At 44.5% G+C, this 20,167-nt stretch overlaps 1 long non-coding RNA gene across 1 annotated transcript; it reads left to right on the top strand.

Moving 5' to 3' along the window:
• The first annotated feature begins 10,743 nt into the window (after positions 1-10,743).
• On the top strand, positions 10,744-17,466 carry LOC134472309 (uncharacterized). Its single transcript, XR_010042149.1, has 3 exons — positions 10,744-11,303; positions 15,448-15,485; positions 15,594-17,466. It is a non-coding gene; the product is annotated as an uncharacterized LOC134472309 (long non-coding RNA).
• Positions 17,467-20,167: the final 2,701 nt, after the last annotated feature.

Genomic DNA, 20,167 nt, shown 5'->3' with positions numbered 1-20,167 from the left:
GGTGTGTAACTGGTGTGTCCTCGTCTGCTTCCATGGATGCAGAGCAGGACAGGAAACGTGCTCGGTGGGAAGCCTCTGTGAGCTGGGTCCCTCCGACCTGCCACTTGAACCCCTCAATGCTCGTATTGTGTTTTTAGTGTTTCCCTCAAAGTTGTGTGTTGCAAACTTAATTCCAACTGGCAGAGTGTTGGGAGGTGAAGCCCACATGAGGTAACTGGGTTGTGAGACCTCAGCTGTCATGAATGGTGGATACTGCTGTCTCCGGAGAATGTCAGCTTTCTAAAGAGTGGGATCTGCTATAAAAGCAGGTCCAGTCCTCTCTGGCTCCCTCCTTTGGCTCTCTCTTGTGCTTCTGCCTCTACCATGAGTTGGTGCAGCTTGAACACACCCACTGGTTGCTGGTACCACACTCCTAGACTTCCCGGATTTCAGAACTGTGGGCACATAACCTTCTATTGTTTATAAGTTAACCAGTCTGGTGTGCCCTGCTGTAGCAGCAGAAAATGCACCAAGACAAGAGGCTCCCCATGTTGCATTTGAGCTGGTGCTTCTGCCTACCCAAGTAGAGAAATTGGTCGTCATGGCTACAGTCACTCAGCATGCTGGGTGTCCCTATGGGTGTCCTTGCCCCTTGGGGTCCAGCCCTGTCTCCCCACTACCACTGCCCTTTGTGCCCCAGGTTGCCATACTCACTTGAAGGAGCTCAGTGTAGTTGAGAGAGACCCATGGAGTGGGCTCCAAGCAGGGCGAAGGTGACAGATGCCCAAGCAAGGGGCTCTGGGAGAGGCTAAGTGTGCTCAACAGGACTTTCCAGGCAGCCAGGAAGGGCTCAGAGCATGCCGAGAAAAAAATAAATCCTCCATTTTGTGCCTGCAACAATAAAATTAGAAATAACCAGAGAAAAGCAAGACCTAAAATTATCTAACCACACACAATCTAAAAATAGTCTCCTAAGGATCAACAAGGCAGGGAGGAAATTTAAAGAAAATGAAAGGATTTAAGCAAACAATTAAAACACAGATCCCCTCACAAAGTGTGTGGACTCGGGCCAGACCATTCTCCGAGGGAATGAGGTTCCTTCAAATAGCAAGTTTCGTAAAATTACCGTGGAGGCTTTCACAGCAGAAGATGTCCACAAAGATGCTCTTCATAGAACAGAGATAGGGGAAAGAAATAGGCACAATGCAGAAAAATAAGCTAGGAACCGAGGCAAAAAGTTAGGCAGCAGTTGATGCCTTGAAAATGTATCTCTAATACCCTGACAAGCTAGCGACAGTGCTTGTAACAGGGAAAAGGCGACGGAGTAGAAGCTTACCAACTCAGAAGTGAAACTAGGCATGAGACTCTCAGGACACATGGGGAAACCGAGGCCAATAAAATTCGGACAACACCAGAGCCAGAGTCCTGGGTTCAAGTGTCACTGGGGTGCCTTGGTTTCAGTCTGTTGCCCCCAAGTTCCCTTCCTCTGCCTTATTCAACCTCCTGTGTGTTTCCTCAGCAAAATAAGGGGACCCCTAACAACCGCCAGGCCTGAATGAGTTAACACTGGTCACTTACGGGGCATGGAGGGGTCTCAGCCTGCTCCCCACACTGCGCTAATTACGGGAGCTCACAGCAGCCAGGGGCAGCTGCGCTGTGCAGAATCCTGTTGTACAGAGAAAAAAAAAACCCCACATCAAGAACGGTGAAAAACATCGTTTGAGGGCCCTGAACATGCTCCGTAAGATTTTCCAAAATGCTGCACGATCAGACTACAACATGATGGAGGAGCGGAGAAGCCTGGGCTTACCACGGCCTCTGTGCCCGGGGCCGGAGCTGACCCCCGTGGGCACTGATTCATGATGACTGTGGTGCACAAAATGCTCGTGATTTTCACAATTAATGCCTATTAAATTCTTCATTTCCTCCAGCTTCCCATGGTCCGAATATAATTCCTCCACACCAAAACAGGCCCCCTGACTTAAGTCCTTGATGTCTTAGACATTTTCTTGTCCCTGGGACAAAATACCCAACAGCCACAGCTTAAAGGAGGGGAGTTTTATTTGGCTTCCATTTTTAAAGCATTTAGTCCATGGGTGGTTGGTTCCAAGGCCCAGACAGCTTAGGGGAAGCCCTCGTGGAGAGAAATCGCTCATCCCCAAAGCAGTTCACCCAAAATGGAGAGAAAGAGGAGCCAGTGATTAAAATAGACCTTCGGGGTCACCTCCTTTAGCTACCCCCAGCCACGCCCCACCCCCACACAGCACATTCAGCCAGGAACTGATCCGAGGGTGAGCCCGCTGGGGAGCACAGCACCCCATGACCCAGCCACCTGCCACACACATGAGGTCAGTTTGGAGCACAGTTTGGGTCTCAGCCATAACATTGGCACCAGCAGAGTTAGGAGGTGGGGCCAAGGGAGCTGTGGGTTATGCGGGAGGAGCCTGGGAACATGGATCCTTTCCTCCTGGGAGGCAGGCACCCTCCAGCTCTGCTCTTTTATACCCCCAGCTGAAGCAGCACAGCGCCCTCACAAGCAGCCAGGCAGACACCAGCACCAAGTTCTCAGACTTCCGGCCTCCAGAACCCTGAGCCCAATAAACTTTTTGCTTTATAAATTTTCCAGTCTCTGTGATAGCAACAGGAAACAAGCTAAGCAGGCATGATGGAGAAATGGTGTCTCCTGACTCTGGTGTTCCTAGAAACATCAGCCCAGGGAGACTGATTCGTGCACAGGGGTGATGACACATGACAGGACCTGTTAAATTGAGAGTTACAGGGAGCGGCGCGTTGCTGTGAATGTCTCTCAGTGTCCCCTCCCCTTGAACGCTTTTATCCCGAGGCTCCTGCCACTCTCCGAAGCAGGTCTGTAGGTCCTCTGTCCCGAGGCTCCTTAGCTGTGCTGTCGTGGGTTCCCTGATGTCCTCAACTCATGGTTCTGACAATGTGTTATTTACTGTCATGAGCTTTAAAATTTAAACGTTCACTGTATATTTTTATCGCACCTCATCTGTCTGAAGAAAAGATTGTCATTGTTGAGGAAGAGAGGAGCTTCCACTGGAGACTAGCAGAACTTGGGGTGCTGTGTGGCTGTGCAGGGGTTGTGTGCAGAGGCGAGGAGGAGCTGCATGATGAGAAGGCAGATGGGCTCTCTGTGGGCAGGGCGAGGCCGCTGTCCAGGAGGCAGGGAGTGGGGGTGGGGATCTGACTCTTGAGGTACCACGTGGAGTCTTACCAGCTCGAAGCAGCAGAGCTGGGCTCCTGTGACCCCTAGGGATGGCAGGGATCAAGCTCAGGAGTGCAGGGTCTTGGGGGGAGGGGTACCCTGCAAACTCAAAGTCCAGGACCAGACGAATCTGCTCATCTTGTGCTGGAGTGGGCAGAAGACCACGTATGAGTGCCCTCCAGAGCACAGTCACACCTTTGACACCTGTGGCCTGAGTTTAGTTTTTCCCTAACTTTCATAGCATGACACTTGCACATAGAAATAAAATGGAATTGGGTTTGCAGTCTGCCTATGTACTCGGGGTGGTCCCTGTCGCTGGAATGTTCTAGCGGGGACTGGAGAAACATTGGGTAAAATGCATGGGCGGGTGGTGTGCCCTGTGCCCAGGGGGTGGCATGACATGTGAGGAAGGGTGTGCTGTAAAGAATGAGGGTGGTGCCCACTCATCAGGACGGAGGTGCTCGCGTCGAGGCGGGCACGATGGTGCCCAGGAACAGCAGGAGGCACGTGAGGATGTGGGGACACCTCGGGCAAGTGCAGCTCCTCAGGGAGTATCTGAAAATGCATTGGGTTAAGTTTTAAAAGTTATTAACTTGGCTGTAGCGAGCTCTCGCAGACTTAGACACTCGGGATCTTCACTTCCGGAAACCATCCTCTACCATGTCCTCCAGGACCCTCTCCCTCTTGCCGATATGTCCGTGGTGCTCCTGCTGGGTCTCTGGTGGAGATGCTTATCCCACCATCCCTGCCCGTTAGCGTCTCTTTCACAATCTCCTTCTCATCGAACTCTTGACTAATGAGGCTGGAGATTTTCTGCTCAGTTCAATAAGCAATGGTTTCCCTTGACTCCTGCTCAGTCCTGAGCCGTTTTCATGCTGAATGTGCTTTTAGGACTCTTCATGATCTCTGATACTTGATTCACCAACTCACATTCTTGTTTTTGGATGCATTTCTTCATCTTTTCCTTTAGGGGATTTTTAAAAGACCGATTTTTAAAAGTTCTTTCCAGATCATTATTTCCATTTGCTCTTGGGGAAAATTCTGCCATTTACCAGAGCTGTCACCCACATTTTTGTGTTTGCTCCACATTTTTGGCCTTCACACTCATTTTGCCACAGGTTTTATTTTTGTGGCTGTCATTTTAAACATTTTCTTTGCAAATTTCCTTGTTATTGTATGGTGGTTTTCCAGATTCTGCCAGGCTCCCTATGGTCTACACCTCAGGACAGAGTCTAATGAAAGGGCTCCAGCCCTCACCCTTTGGAGATTTGCAGTCTCTCCCCGAACCTGTGAGGGGCAGCTAGAAGCACCCAGTCGCACAATTTCAGGGCCACCATCTCCCTGGGATGTGATGTTGGCCATGCATGTTGGAACTGTGCAGTGGACCCATTTCAAGTCTTAAGATGGCTGTTGCCTCCCCCTCCTTGAAGGTCTGCTGTCCAGGGTCGGAGTATAAATCACATGTTTAAGGAGCTTCATCGGAGAGTGGTCCAGACCCTGTGTGTTCCTTGCCGAACTGTGATGCAGTCCCAAGTTCTGAAAGAGTGCCCTTCAATTCCAGGATCAATGGAAAACTTGATTCCTCTGATTTTCCCATGTGCCTGTGGGTGTGTGTAGGGCATACATGTTGTAGTCAGGGTTTGCAAGGGTATAGATTTAATATAGCACACATAATTTATAGGATTATTTTGTAATATTCGCCTTAAAAAGTCAAATGCAGAACAGTGCAAGAGATCCGTGAACTAGAGACCCAAAGAATCTGGCTGAGGGCCTGGATCCTACAGCAATGACCTGCAGGAGCCCAGAAGAAGACCTGGAGTCCATGGCAATGTCTTCTACCAGTCCAGCTAGAGGCCTAGAGCCCACAACAATATCTCATGCAAGTCTGTATTAAGGACCTGCACTGGGAAGGCCCAAAGGACAGCAGTGGGAGCTAGAAAGTCTGCTCCAGGAATGAAGGAGCTGTGCCAGCAGGCGAGGGGTCTGCAGTGGAGCCAGGAAGTGATACTCAAGGTAAGGACCAGAGCTCCCCCAAAGAGAGCCACAGCCATCCTCAGTGACAGCGAGGACCCGAGCTCCTCTGAGGATGGGAACAGCCGAGTTCATATCAGGGAACCAGCGTGCCGAGCTCCTCCAGGAGAATCCACAGCAGTCTTCCCCTCCAGCTCTCCTGTGCTGTGGGCAGCGATCCTCAGGTGCCCTTCCTTCCATGCCCAGCATCATGCTGACCCAGTTCCTCTGGGTGTCACAAGGTGACAACCCACCATAATCGCGTAGTGAGAACAGCCTGGTTGGGGCTTTATTGCCCCAGACTGCCCCATGTCTGCTACAGTTGCTGGGCCAGAGCATCCTTAGAGAATGATGGCGGTCATTCTTTAAGGCTGTGGGTGGACAGGGAACTGAGCTGGCTCTTGCAGTTCCCTCCGCCGCCTCAGACATCCAGAGAGGGCCTCTCTTCCAGTCCAAAAGCTCTCTGGATTTCACACAGCCCCAGGGCTGCATCACACGGTTATTGGATGTGATTTTCCAAAAGCACACTTCACTTTGCATTTGCATCATGGTCAGGCAGCTGTCTGTCTTTCTGCCTTAGAGGGAGAAGGTAGAGCCAGCTGAAGACTTGTAAACACATACTTAAGCCGTTGCACAGTTCCTCCCTGATAGCTGACCTCCTGGGCTCAGTAACCCCAGAAATATTTGATCTTAGTTCTGCAAGTTCCCAGGGCCTTTGGTTGATGGAGGCCAGTACTGAAGCCATCCTTGCCAAAATCCCATCACAAAAGAAAGGTCTCAAGGCCTCCATGGGAACTGACTGCGTGTTCAGTCAAATAGGTCTTCGGGAAGAGGGCTCACACCCCTTCCTATGCCTAAATCAGTTCTGGGCTACGGGAGAGCTGCCAAATTGGTTTCTCCATGCCTAGCATGGTGCCTGGCACATGGGTATCTCTCAGCCACTGAAGGGAGATCACTTTACTCCTAATAATGGACCGACCCATTGTCACGTCCAAGCAGAGGGAAGGGATTAAGAGCAAAATGATTCACCCCCAGCAGATTCAGTTTCCCAAGATGACAATGTGGATGTGCTCTGGGTTTTGGAAGTAGATGGAGCTGCTTTTCTAAATGCTTTAGGTCTGGAAAACTTCAAAGGTACTTGGCTAAGCAAGGCCCCTGCTAATTTTTAAACCCTGGTCTATTTTAAGAGAAACACAAGCTGCCCATTTCTGATTCACTTACACTCGATTTATCAAAACGGTGTTTTGTAAGAGGTGTTCGCTGTCCAAAAACCCAAGTGACCCCTGCTAGAACTGTTGCATCCTGAGGCAGAGTGTTGGTTCTGCTTCTCAGTCCTCAGTCCCAACCCTGATTTAAGCTGAAGTTTTCAGGTTCCTGAGGGCCTCGGAGGTCCTAAACAGGGCCGCTGTCTTTCTCTGATTCTGAAAACTAGACAGAGACTTTAAATGAAGAAGTGGTGGTTGGTTGTTCTCAGATCCTCAACCAAGGCTTAGAGGTTTGGCTAACCGTCTCAAACCCCCTTCCCAGAGGAGAGTAAACAGAGCCTTATAAAAACACACCATTTGTGCTCCATTGGGCAACATGATAAATGAATGTGTTTTTCTGTGGTCATCTCTGGTCTGCTGGAGAACGGTCTGCATTCATTCTTACGATGCCCAAAATGACAAACCATCAGTTAAAAGTATATTTTAAAATTGAGGGCCCATGGCACACAGTGAAAGGTACAAATTTTAGGCATGCAAACTGGAGAATCTTGTCAAATGTATACAGCTACATAACTAATAAACACATCAAGATGCAGGATTTTTTAATCACCTGGGAAGTTCACTTGTGTTCTTCCCAGTTGGTTCCAACAGTCCACAAGCCGTTGTGGTCCTGGTCTCTGTCGCTGTGGTGTGCAGCCTTTGATATGGTCTTCACGATCTCCTCCTTTATATTCAGGTCCTGTTGGGGTGCCCTCCACTGACCTGTGGCTGTCCAGGGACTTTACCTCTTCTGAGACGTAAGTTGCAAACATACTAGGCATTAGCTTTCCCATTCCAGGAACAAGATACTCAACTTTAACATTTAAAATAAGAGAAGTTTCATTTGGGCTCCTGGTTTCAGTGGGCTCCATCCAGGGTGGGCCGTCTCCATGCCGACACTGCATAGTAGAGTGGCGTAGTGGAGGGACCTGCTCGATGAGAGGCAGCCACAGAGGGGAACAGGGATAAGACCACAGCTTTCCATGCCTCCTCCAACCAGGCCCCACATCTTAACCACTCACTTAGCTGCTGAACTCATCCACGGAAGAGATCTGCCATGATCAGTCACCTTCCACACACGAGACCTGGAGGAGACATCTGAGATCTGAACCATGGTGTACTATCACGTCTGCCTGTTCATCGCCTCCTGTGCTCTGTCCTGCAGCCCCCGCTCTGCAATGGCTCAGGCCCAGAAGCAGCTCATACAGCAGAGAACTGACACCTCCCTCCACCGAGCACTCGAGCCAGCCCACCGCCACGCGAGGGAGCTTGAGACCAGCCAGGCTCTAAGGTGACTGTCACCAAGGCAGCATCCTGAAGCAGCCTTGTAGGAATCTCTGAACCAGAGACATCCGGCTGGGCTGTGCCTTTGGCTCCCAGAAATCGTGAGATAATACATGTTTGCTATTTTAAGCTAAATTTTGGCATCCTTTGCTAATGCAATCACGCCAGATTAATTTTAACCTTGAACTAAGCTGTGAATCCAATGAAATCATTCCGTATGTGTTCTTGTGTACCTGGCTTCATTTTTTAAATAGAAAATCTGCAAGACACATTCATTTGGCTGTATGGATCAGTACCGTTCATGGCCCGGATATGAGAATTTATTCGTCCATTCTTTTGATAAACACTTGGGTTGTTTCCAGCTTTATGCCTGCTTAAATAAAATTTAACAAAAATGCTGTGAGCATCTTACACAAGTCTTTCTGTGGACATACGTTTTAATCTTTTTTCTTGGTGAATACCTAGAAATATAATGCTAGGTTATTATTAGTTAATCTTATGAGAAATTTCAAAATGTGTTTCAAAGTGGCCATGCATTTTAAACCTTTTATATTTATTTGAGTGACACACGGATTGATCCCAGGGCCTTGGCACTGAACAACACCCCCTGCCTTTCCTTACTTTTTATTTCGAGGTGGAGTCCCACTTGCCCAGCTTGGGTTCAGACTCGCGATCCTCCTGTCTCAGCCTCTCGGACTTCGGGGACCACAGTCACGTGACACTATCCTGGCTTCATTTTGAACTTATTTTGTGAACTGTCTCTCTTCAAGGGTTCCTTCTGCTTCTTTGCCAAGCTTCTCTAGATGAAATCTTAGGTCACAGATGTACATACATACCCTCTCTCTCAATAACATTTTAAAGTTATAAATCCTTCCCTTAGCACTGGTTCACTGCATTCCACAAATTTTGACATATGTTCAGACATCATTCAGTTTAAAATATTTACTAAATTCTAAATTTGGTTTCTTTCAAAAAGCAAAAAAACAAAAAAAAATTTGCTCTGTTGGTTTTATCATGTTGTATCTTACTGGATTTTATTATATGTGATAGTATAAACAAAAATTTTTATAGGCAAAGAGATAATTTAGAAACCATTGTTTGTTTTCTGTTAGCTGGTTCTAAATACCCTGTAACACTTTCATCCTTTTGAATGGTTTCACACTGCCTTGATATGTTTGAAGCCACAGTATATGAAGTTATACTCAAATATTTCAAGGAAAGAGTTACTATGGTAACTACTATTAAGTCGGGTTATCTTGTGGTGAAGCACTAGGTTGCTTAAATTGTTATGCTATGACCTGTATTGTTACGTTGTTATGTCCTCTTTTATCTCAATCTCCCCCCTTTTTTAAAAAAAATTATTTGTTTATTATTATTATTTCTTTAATTAAGGGAAAAAACAAAAAAATTAGCAGGATATATTACAGTAACTTTTTTGATTTCCTATTAACTTGATTGAAGCCCTGTAGTGCTCCCACCATCTTGTTTTGACTGTTCTGTTCTGTTTGATAGTATCAAGTTTGAGGGTATAGGCAACTACTTTGAAGGCAATAAGATTCACTATGATGACCATTCTGGTTTGACTATTATCTTCTTTTGAAGTCCTGTAATGTCTCCAATGTTTAGGTTTTATTGGTCTTGTTCTGCACTGTTTTGTTCAATTTTATTATACCTAATGATATAGGCAATTCTTTTTAAGATAGCAAGAGGCATTATGGTAAACATTGTTGATTACCTTGTATTCTGTTTTTACATCATGTGCTATGTCCATCCTTTGTTTTGACTGACTGCTTTGGTTTGTCATATTTGGTTTTATTCTCTTCCAAAAAAAAGTAATAAGAGCTATGGGAGTAATAAAACCCATAATGTGTAAATGTTGTTGTAAAAAAGAGAGGGAAAAAAAAGTGCTCTAAAGGATACAACTGCAAGTGTGTTTAGGTGTGTTAAGATAGATGACCATATTACTGAGTTTTTGTTGGATCACTGAACACAACTGTTTGCAGTCTCACTGTTTGAATGTCCACTTTGTATGCTTTAATCCTGTAACTTGAACAACTATTTCTAAGATGGCAATATGTAATCTATTAACTAGTGATTTCTTACTGTTATTTTTGAAATTCTATATTACTTGTACCCTTATACTGTTTTGTTTTTTCCTTTAAATAAAAAAATTTGCTTTCTTCCCCAGCAATAGATTATTTTGAAATACAGTACTTACTTTTTAAAAATATTCAAGATGTTTCTACTTATAGTTATTAATGTCTAATTTCACTATAGTTAGGGACTATAGTGAACTATAATTTGTTATATTTTAATATTTTAAAATCTATGGAAGCATTACGATCTGTCTTAAATCTGTCTTGGATATTCTAAGTTCACTTTAAAATAATGTCTATTCTAGTGGGAAGAAACTGGTCAAAACAAAAGAGAAATTAGGGTGGAGGAAAGGGGAAAGGAAGGAAAAATATATACACACAAAGATAGTTAAAATGGTCACACAGCTCGCTTCCTTTAGTTCACTGGAAAGGAAGGTTTGAGCTAGTGTTGTTTGGACAATATTTCTTGTTATATCTTATACTTTAAATAGCTACTATGAAAACAAAGCTATGCGATGTATTCTATTGTTACTGCCCTCCTCACCTGTTTTGAAGCTGTTTTATTTTTATTTTTTTCTTTCTTTAAAATAAATTTATTAAAATAAAGTATAAAAAATTTTATATTTTATTTATTTTAAAATTTATTTTTGTATTTTACTTTTATTTTTTCTTTCCTTGTTTAAAATAAATTTATTAAAATAAATAAAGATATAAACATTTTTTAAATAAATTGTTTCTTTAAAATAAAATTTTAAAAAATAATGTATATTCTACAGCTGTTTGATATGCTTCTCTGTGAATATCCATTAAGCTCAGGATGTTCTTAATATTGTTTAAAGCTGTTATATCTTGTTGATTTTGTGTGTAGGGGTTTATGTAGTTCTATTAGTTATGGAGAAAGAAGGTGTTATGGGTTGAGAACTGGTGGTCAACTTAACGCCAGCTGGATTACATCAGCATGCATTGAGAAAAGATGCTCCACCTGAGGAGGGTTGCCAGGATAAATAGGTGGAAAAGAAGAGAGGTGTTGAGAGGGATTGAGGTGTTAAGGAGGCATTGTGGGTTCTCCCACGAGCTGCTGTCTGAGCTGCTGGTTCTGGAGAAGCTGTGGTCCTCACATTGAGCACTGCTTCCTGGCTCTGGAGGGGAACACATGTGCTGCTTGGTCTCCAGGATGAACTCGTCACGCTGCTTCCTGGCACATACCCAACTGTGCTTGTCGTTGGAGGAGCTCGGGGCCTCCGTGTCGCTGAGGATGGCTGTGGTGCCTTCAGGACAGCCCTGGTCTTTGTTGTGAGTGTGACTTCTCGGCTCCACCATAGAACCCTCACCCACAGCTCCTTCATCCTGCTGGCATAGACTTTCTGGCTTCCACTGCTGACTCTTGGGTCTTCCCGGCACGGATCCGTGAAAGCGACTGGCATGAGTCCTTCTTGTGGGCTCTGGACCTCCAGTTAGACTCATGTGAGGCACTGTCCTGAGCTCTGGGTTTTTATCTGGACTCATGTGGGACATTGCCGTGGGGTTTAGGCTCTTGACTAAATAATCTATGTCTTTGGTGTTGCGGAGAGATTTCCTGCATTTTCTTGTGTTAACTTCCGGTGACCATTATAAAAATATTATAAACTCCATGTCCTGACATGAATTGTTCTCCGTGTACAACCCCTGACTACAATAGAAATCATCTTAAAAACCTCCAGCTATAATTGTGTAGTTTTCTAGTTCCCTATTTGTCAGCTTTTTATTTATATATTTTGAATTATTATAAGATGCATATAATTTGGGGATTACAATGTCTTCTTGATGAATTGGTCCTCTTATGGTAAAATTATGCCTCTGTGTCCCTGGAAACGCTTTCTGTCTTGAAGTCTACCTTTATGACTTTGATATGCACGTGACTACTTTCTTGTATTTCCTGTTTTTATGTGTTTTATATTTTTCTGTTTTCAAATCTCTTGAATGTTTGTATCTCAGGTGCCTCTTTTGTAATCAAAGACACAGTGAAATTGCTTTCGTTTTCCATGATGGTAAGATATCTGTATATCCATATCTGTATCTCGTATGATGTACACACATGCTGCTTTGTGTGTACCCAGATGTGGTCATTTGTACTCTTCCTTTCCAGATTCACGTATCTGTCTCTTACCATTTCCTTTCTGCTGAAGAATTTCCCGTGACGTTTCTTGTAGGATGGCTCTGCTGCTTACTTTTTCTCCAGGTTTCATTTATGTTGTAGCAATTGTATCTCACCAAGGCACGTAAGAAGAGGCAACCTTACTAAATACTAGAATTGGGACTTGGTGCTTCCTCTTTCTCTCCTCCACTGACATTTAAAAGATGTTCATTGTCTTCTGGTTTTCCTAGTTTAATAAAATAGCAATCACCTGACACATGATTCTCTGTATGTAGAGTACCTTTTATTTCTCTGTCTGCATTTAGGGTTTTCAGGCTGTCTGCAGTGTTCAGCAGCCGGGCTTACGGTGTCTATTCTCCACTAGACTTGGGGAAACCGGGGGTATCGGTTCTTTGGATAGTTTTTCTCCCATTCCCCTCTCTTCCCTTTTTCTGTGTGTCTGTTATATGACTCGATTTTATTGCACGGGTACACTTATTTTTTCATCTTTTTTTCTTTGATCTTCGTGAAAGTGCCATATAATCTGTATCCCAGTTGCTCATTCTTTAGCAACCTTCTGCATGATGCCTTTCCTATCGGGTGAACCTCTCATCATGGCTGTTTACTGTTCCTTTCTGGAACTTTCCTCTATTTCTTTAAGGGCCTCAGCATGTCTGTAACAGCTACTCTGACCAGCAGTGGCGACCCTGCTTGCCTTCCGCACTGAGGCATTCTCAGCTCTGCTTCTGTTGACTGTTTTTGTCTCTATTGTGGTCATAGTTCCCCGATTATTTAAGAATGAGTTATATTTTCCAGCTTCTTCACACATCAGTATTTTTTCAGAACATGACGCCATGGATGACACAGTACAGACTGCGCCTGGCTTGTTCGGTTTTGTTTGGTGGCCAGCTGAGCTCCAAGCAGATCGTTTTCTGTGTTATCAGGCTTCAGGCCGGCGCTTGTTAGGAAGGTAGGAAATGCATTGTGTCTTCCACATTTGTTTTGTTTTTAACCTAGCTTCTTCGTTTCTAGGCGAGGCCTTTCCCCTCGGGCACGGGCCTTCCTCCTATGCATGGACATTCTGGGCTTGCAGGTGAATCTCTGAGATAATCAGAGTTCTTTCTCTGTTCTGACTTGGCTGCAACTCTGAGTTCTTCCAGCACTGACCATGCTGGTATCTTTGCAAAACTTTCAACTCCATGGTTCCTAGGGTCTTCTAGGACTGGGGGGTCTCTCCTTGGCCAGGGGGGCCCAATCCTCATGAGAGACCTCCTGGGGATCCCTGTACAGATTTCTGGGGATCACTGGGAAACATCTTTTGTTCTTTTACTGTCCTACAAATCCTAACCACTTCGGAAGCCTCGTTATCCTGTCTCTGGCATTTGCCCCCCCCCCCGGGTCCATGGAGCTTTTTTTGCTTGAAGGTCACCGTCCCCTCCTTGGAAGGTAGAAGCTTCCTCCAAGCAGAAAGCAGAGGTGAGCTTGGAGCTCACTTTCCATGACCCCCTCCTCTCATGGGCCTGTGCATTTCAACACTTGAAAATATTTCATATACTTTGTCTAGTTTTAGAGTTATTTTTAGCAGGGGGGCTGGTCTGGAGCTAGTGACCCCATCATGATGGACAAAAGTGTAAATCCTGACCAGTCAGTCTTATTATTTGATGCAAGAGCTTGAAAATTTGTCAAGTCAGTTCTACTTGCCTTTCTGTCTTGAATCCTTGGAATTTGTGTTTACGAGCGGTCTCTCGCTGGCACACACGTGAGCTGCTGGAGACGTGGCCGATTTGGTGCAAAGACATTCGGCTCAATCCTAAACTCAAATGCCAGCTCAGCCGCTTAAGATCTTCTGACTTTGGAACAATTAACTAAGCACCCTGAGTGTCAGCTTCCTCATCTAAAAATGGAGGCAGAAACACTACCAAAGTGGATGATGGGAAATGACATTTATGAAATTATGTCCCAGGAATTTTTAAAAGTGTTTCCCAACGTGTAGTTTCTTGGGAAATAAATGATCTCATTTGTAATGGGCAGGGGGTTACGGAGATTGAGAAGAGGACAAAAAGATTGTGGGACTCCTGCAAAGCCCGGCAGCTCCAGGGACTGGTCTTTGCCTCGGTGTTTTCATGCAGTTCAAGCTCAGTCCTCATTCTGGTGGTAAGCAATTGTCCCTGTGAACGCCAGGAAAGTCACAGATTTCCTCCGGGATGGCTGATTGCTATGGCTGACTCTGGGAAGCTGAAGGCTATTACATTTTCTGTTTTCTATAAGAATCTGTGGATCACAGCCTTACATCCATTAGAGGTTCTAAGGAATCTTCATGGACTGATTAAATGTCTGAAAGATTAAAAAATGAAAGCCATAACAAAGCCACTGAAAGTGGGATTTAGGCAGTGTGTCCTAGGCCAGTACCTTTTTGACCACGACTGTCAAATAAGCCTTAGACCTTGGTTATGTGTCATGATACATAATTCTCAGATCTCAGAGATTTGTATAACTGCTGTGGACCAGATATTTATTCCTCTGCCAAATTTATGCTGGAACTCTAATTTCTTTTTTTTTTTAATTTTATTTAAGGAGAAAAAAAAAGCAGAGAAAGGGTATAAGTTATACAGATTTACAGAAAAAAATAAACAGTAGGAAATCACTAGTTAATGGATTACATATTGTCATCTTAGAAATAATTGTTCAAGTCACAAAGTTAAAGCTTGTAAAGTGGACATTCCAACAGTGAGACTGCAAACAGTTCTGTTCAATGATCCAATAAAACTATTGGATTTTATTATGTACGATAAGCAAAAACTTTTAAAGACAAGGAGATTATACAGAAACCATTGTTCATTTTCTGTTAGTTGATTCTAAATACCCTGTAATGCTGTCATTCTCTTAAATGGTTTTACATTGTTTTGATATATTTAATGCTACAATATACAAAGTTGTACTCAAGGATTTCAAGGAAAGAGGCAATATGGTAACTACTTTTATGTCAGGATTATCTGGTGGTGAAACACTATTCTGCTTAAATGGTTATGTTTTGATCTGCGCAGTTTTGCTGTTATGCCCTCTTTTATCTCAATTTCCACTCCATTATTTACTTTTTTATTTTTATCCTTTTAATTAAGGGAAAAATAAATAAAAATAGCAGGATATATTATAGCAACCCACTTTGACTTTCCATTATCTTGATTTAAAGCCCTGTATTACTCTCACCATCTTGTTTTTGACTGATGTCCCCCTATTCTGCTTTGCTTGATAGTACCAGGTTCGAAAGTTTAGGCAACAGCTGTGAAGATAGTGAGATTCATTATGACGCCCATTCTCGTTGACTTTTAACTACTTTTGAAGACCTACAATGTCTCCAATGTTTTGGTTTTGTCGGTTTTGTTCTTTACTGTTTTGTTCAATTTTATTATAACTGATGATATAGGCAATTCTATTAGAGATAGTGGGAGGCATTATGGTAACCATTATTGATCACCTTGTATTATGCTTTTACAGGTTGGAACTCTAATTTCTAAGATGATGGTTTTAAAAAGGTATGGTATTTGGGGGTGATTAAAGGGTGCGAAGGCTGAGCCCACAGCAATACCACTGTTGCTTTTATAAAATAAACCCAGTGACGCCCTCTCCCTCTTCCACCACAGTGAGAAGACAGAGACTCGTGAACCAGAAGCCCCGCTCCAGACATAGAATCTGCAGGGCCTTCGGTCTGGACTTCCCAGTCTCCAGCAATGTGACAAATAGATGTTTGTTATGTGTAAGCCCCTCAGTTCGTGGCATTTCATTACAGCAGACCAGATGGAATACGAAAGGAAATGTGCGCTGACCGTAGGGGTGCGGTTGTAGCAAACACCTCAAAATGCGGGAGGAGGCATTAGGAACGGGGTGGCAGGCAGAAGCTAAAGAGTTCGAGGTGTGTGCTGGAAAAGCTCTACCTGGCTGTGGATGACCTTGAAAGGTGATTCTTGTGAGGGTCATGAAAAAAAATAAAAGATCTGCAGAGAAAGCCTCGCTCTTTTTAGAGTATTTGCACAAAACTTTAAACACACCGTTCTGTTTCTGAGACACAGTCTTGCTGTGCAGATTCTGTAATCTATAAGGAAATTGGGGAGCATGAGGATGAAATAAACACGTTTGGCATGGAGGAAGGACATAAATGTTGGGAATTTAGGGACAGAATGCTGCGCTCTGGATATCTTGGTCCTCCTCACACTCCTGTGTTGAAATCCTAACCCCCGAGGTGATACAGTGGTTGTAGAAGCTGATGGCTTTGGGAAGGATTAAATCACGAGGCCACAGCTCTGAGGAAAGAGACCCCAGAGAGTTCCCTGGCCCCTTTCAACCCCGTGAGGTTACTGCAAGAAGAGCACCACACACCAAATTTGCAGAGCCTTGCACTGTACTCCCAGCCTCCAGGACTGTGAGAAAAAAGTGTCTCCAGCTCACGTAGCACAGTCTACAGTGAGCAGCCCAGCAATCCAAAGGGACAAAGACAATTGCATGAGTTTGTTAGTCATTCTTTCAACAGATATGCATCAAATTCCAGGCAGGAGTCATGCTCACTGTAGTTGATTAGATGGAAGGTCACAAAAAAAGACATCCCTTTAATTGTCACTAAGACAGAGATGGGAAAGAGAACAAAGCGCTCTCTGCCAGCTCGTAAGGGCTTTTGCACACGTCATGGCCAGGCAAGAAACTCAGCTGCACATAACTTTAAAGCAGTAAGAGGCAGATTTTAGGGTACATGTGGGTGGGGCTGCGGAATGGAATGTTTATGAATGGATCTAACCACTGCGCTGCTTTTTATTTATTTTTTTATGAGCTTCACCAAACCAGCTCGTGCCATTTCAGGCATATTCTTGTTTGGCAACACCTAATACTCCCGTGTGCTTTGCCAAGAACCACCAGACTTCAGTTGGCCATTGGCCTCCTAGGTACGCGGTGTGTGCTCTATGCTTAAGATTCTCAGGATGAATTAAACACCATGGCACCCCAGCATATGCCCTACCCCACCTTCTCCCACTCAGATTTTACTTGTAAGGCATGAAGTTTCATTTTAGCCGATGTCAAAAGACGCAGCAAACCTAAAACTTTTAAACTTATGTCAGAAAATCAAGACTGCCTGTTTCCATTGGCTTCTCATTACTTTTGAAACTTTCTTAAATTAACAAATAATTATAATCCCTGTCATGGTTTATGTCTGTGGCCTCCAGGCCTCATGAGTTTGCATTGTGCATTTGTGATGGTTCATTGTCTAGTGCTTGGATTGATGGTGTCAGTGCTCCACCCACAAAGGGGTGGAGCCAGGATGTGATGTAATGGCAGGAAGAAGGCGTGTCTTGCTCTTTGCTGGTTCCTGCTTGCTGTTTGCAGCTGCCATGAACGGCGGCCCAGCCATGCCTGCCTGCCTTGGAGCCAACTGAGTGTGGACTGAAACCTCCAAAAACTGTAAGAAATAAACCTTTCCTTTCCCAACTTTGGGCTTCAGGTATTTTGTCTCAGCGACGAGTAAAAAGTAACTAAGACAATCCCAGATGAGCTTCGGTGCATTTATATATTCATCCAAGAGGTCTTTTATGTCACCAGTAATATTTACGAATTTTCTCACATGGCTCACGTGACAGAAGGGTCACATGAAGGTTAAATCTGCCAATACATGATATGTGTAATGGACTTACGCATATCCCAGGCAGCCTAATGAGCTCCAGATGCAAAGGTCTATCTAGGGTCCCAAAGCCAATGTCTTGGCTGTTCATAGCTGTTAGGTGATAGTACTTCAAACATCACAAAAGTCCCTGTCTTTCTAATCTTAGAGAGTACGTCAGCAAAACCTCTGTGTCCCCCTAAGTGTCCCCGTTCTTCATGTAGCCTTGAAAAACACTTCTGCAGTAGTCAGAGACCAACTACGGTGTCCTGGCTGGTCTTTCTTTGTTTCTAGCAACTAGAGAGGTCCTCATGGGTTTAGTGCCATCTTCCCGACCAAGCAAGTTCTCTTGCATCAGGAAATTAAGCTACAATTTATAACAGAAGGAGAGCTAAATACTTCTGGGCTGGATAAGAAGGCTTAAGCTTGCCTTTCCCTGCTCCCCTGTCTCAGTGCAGTAATGTGACATGCCAGTCATGGAAAGGAATGCTGGGGAGGGCACTGGCAGGTGGGCAGAGGAAGGGAAAGTGGTTAGAGACCTCAAGACTGGAGAACAAGCAGAGTGTCCACCCCTCACCAAACAATGGGGCGTTCAGTCCCAGCGTTGCCAAGCTTGTACCCTATAGTAGGCAGGTTCAGTCCCAGACTGGGTGAGGTCCATCTGATGGTTACACCAGGCCACCCTGAAGGCATTGTCCTTGTTACGGTAGTGACCAGAACCTACTCCTTCATTGCTGGGCATGAGACTCCTGCCCACCAGCCACTTTTGAAGGCCAGATCATCTTGGCAGAGATGTCACCAGGATATGTTCTCAGCTCAGAAGGACTGCTGGTCTTTGTAGACCCATAAACCCTGAGCCCCAGTGAAAGACACAGGGAGACTTGTTCACAATAATTGCCCAGCCAGGAAGTGACCTCCATCCCCAAGGCAAGGAATATTCTGCCAAAATATTGTACAAAACCCTTGTCCTACTTAGTGGCTCCCCAAGCCCAACCCCCAGAAATTTCTTGCATGTGCTCAGTAAGATGAGCTAAAGCAGCAGATCATAACACCATTGGATCTTGGAAAGATGCTATTATGAGAACCATAGTTGACAAAAGCTGACCAGACCAGTAGACTCCATCTGAACAGGGTCCCTGATCCTTAAAACAAAAGATTCGACTAGAATTTAGGGTGTTAGAACTGCCAGAATATCCCGGATGCAATCAGGATTTCCCATCACACGGGAACCTGGAAAAGCTCAACTTGAATGAGCAACTCCATTCAGTTGACCTCAAACTTTGCGATGAGGCAGGTGTCAGAATAATCTGACAAAGGTCTCAGAGCAGCACCATAGCGATGCTTCGATACGGGATAACAGGACATCACAGCACAGCCACAGAAGCTATCAAAAGGAACCAAATAAAATTACAGGATTAAAATGTCACAAATGCCTTGCTGAATGGGCTCAGTGCTAAAAACAGAGATTAAAAGTCGATGAACCGGAGGACAGCTCAACAGAATTTACTCCGTATGAAGAGCACAGATAAAAACAGGCTGAAAAGGGGGAACGAGCAGGACCTGAGACCCATGTGGCAGTAACTAAAGATGCAATGGCCACGTCAGGAATTCCCAGAGAAGGAGCATGAGCTGTCGTCTGAAGGAATAATGGCTGCGCAGTCTCCAAATTCAGCACAGATTTGAGAAGCTGAGGAAACTCAAACTATGATAAATGCGAAGAAATCCTTGCCAAGACACACCATAATTAAATTTGGAAATGAGAGGACGAAGTCTTGGACGCATCCAGAGAGAAGCAGCCCGAGAGCTCGGGGAGCCATCAATCTGAGCAGCAGTGGGGTTCTCATCCGGAACACGGAGGCCGGGGGGATGTGAGCCGCACTGAGCGAGCTCAGGAAGACAAGAGCTCTCTGCGGTGAGCCACACATGCACGCAAGTGTCCTTCAAGGGCCACAGCAAGGGGAAACTCAATCGCAATAAAGACATTCTCGGGCGGAGAAGAGCTTAAGTGAGTTTGTCATCAGCAATTCGGAGAAGCGCTTAAGTGAGTTTGTCATCAGCAATTCGACCTTACAAGAATGCCTGAAGACATTCTTTAAGCAGCAAATGGATGCTAAAGAAAGGGATTTTACAGCACGGGATTTTTAGAGCAACAGCAGGAGCAGAAATATGGGCACCTCCTGGAGAATATTCTTATGAGCTCCGTAAATGATATTCAGCGGTTGAAATAAAAGCTACAGCATCACGTGACATTTAAAAAATGATATTCAAAAGCAGAGAAAATAGAATGCTTTAATAGAAATAAGTCTTTAAGTGCTTAAGCAATAGAACGTCAAAAGCAGTCGATTGCAATAAGATCCACTAGTATTTTATGATGTCAGGAACATCTCTTCCTGTAGCATTAATGCTACAAGAGAGATGTTCTTGAAAGAAATCACACAAATCAAAATTAGATCATGCTGTTTAAGAAGCCCACTAGAAGACAAGGGAAGGGAAACAAAAAATAACAAAATGGCCAGCTTAAACTCTAGCCTTCCAATAATTGCCTTAAATATAAATAGTTACTATATGACAAAT

This window comes from Cavia porcellus, unplaced genomic scaffold (assembly GCF_034190915.1).
Source record: "Cavia porcellus strain 051 isolate PalLab524CR breed Dunkin Hartley unplaced genomic scaffold, mCavPor4.1 scaffold_23, whole genome shotgun sequence".
Taxonomy (NCBI): Eukaryota; Metazoa; Chordata; class Mammalia; order Rodentia; family Caviidae; genus Cavia; species Cavia porcellus.
Note: the sequence above shows the minus strand (reverse complement) of the source record. Positions and strands in the feature narration are given on the sequence as shown.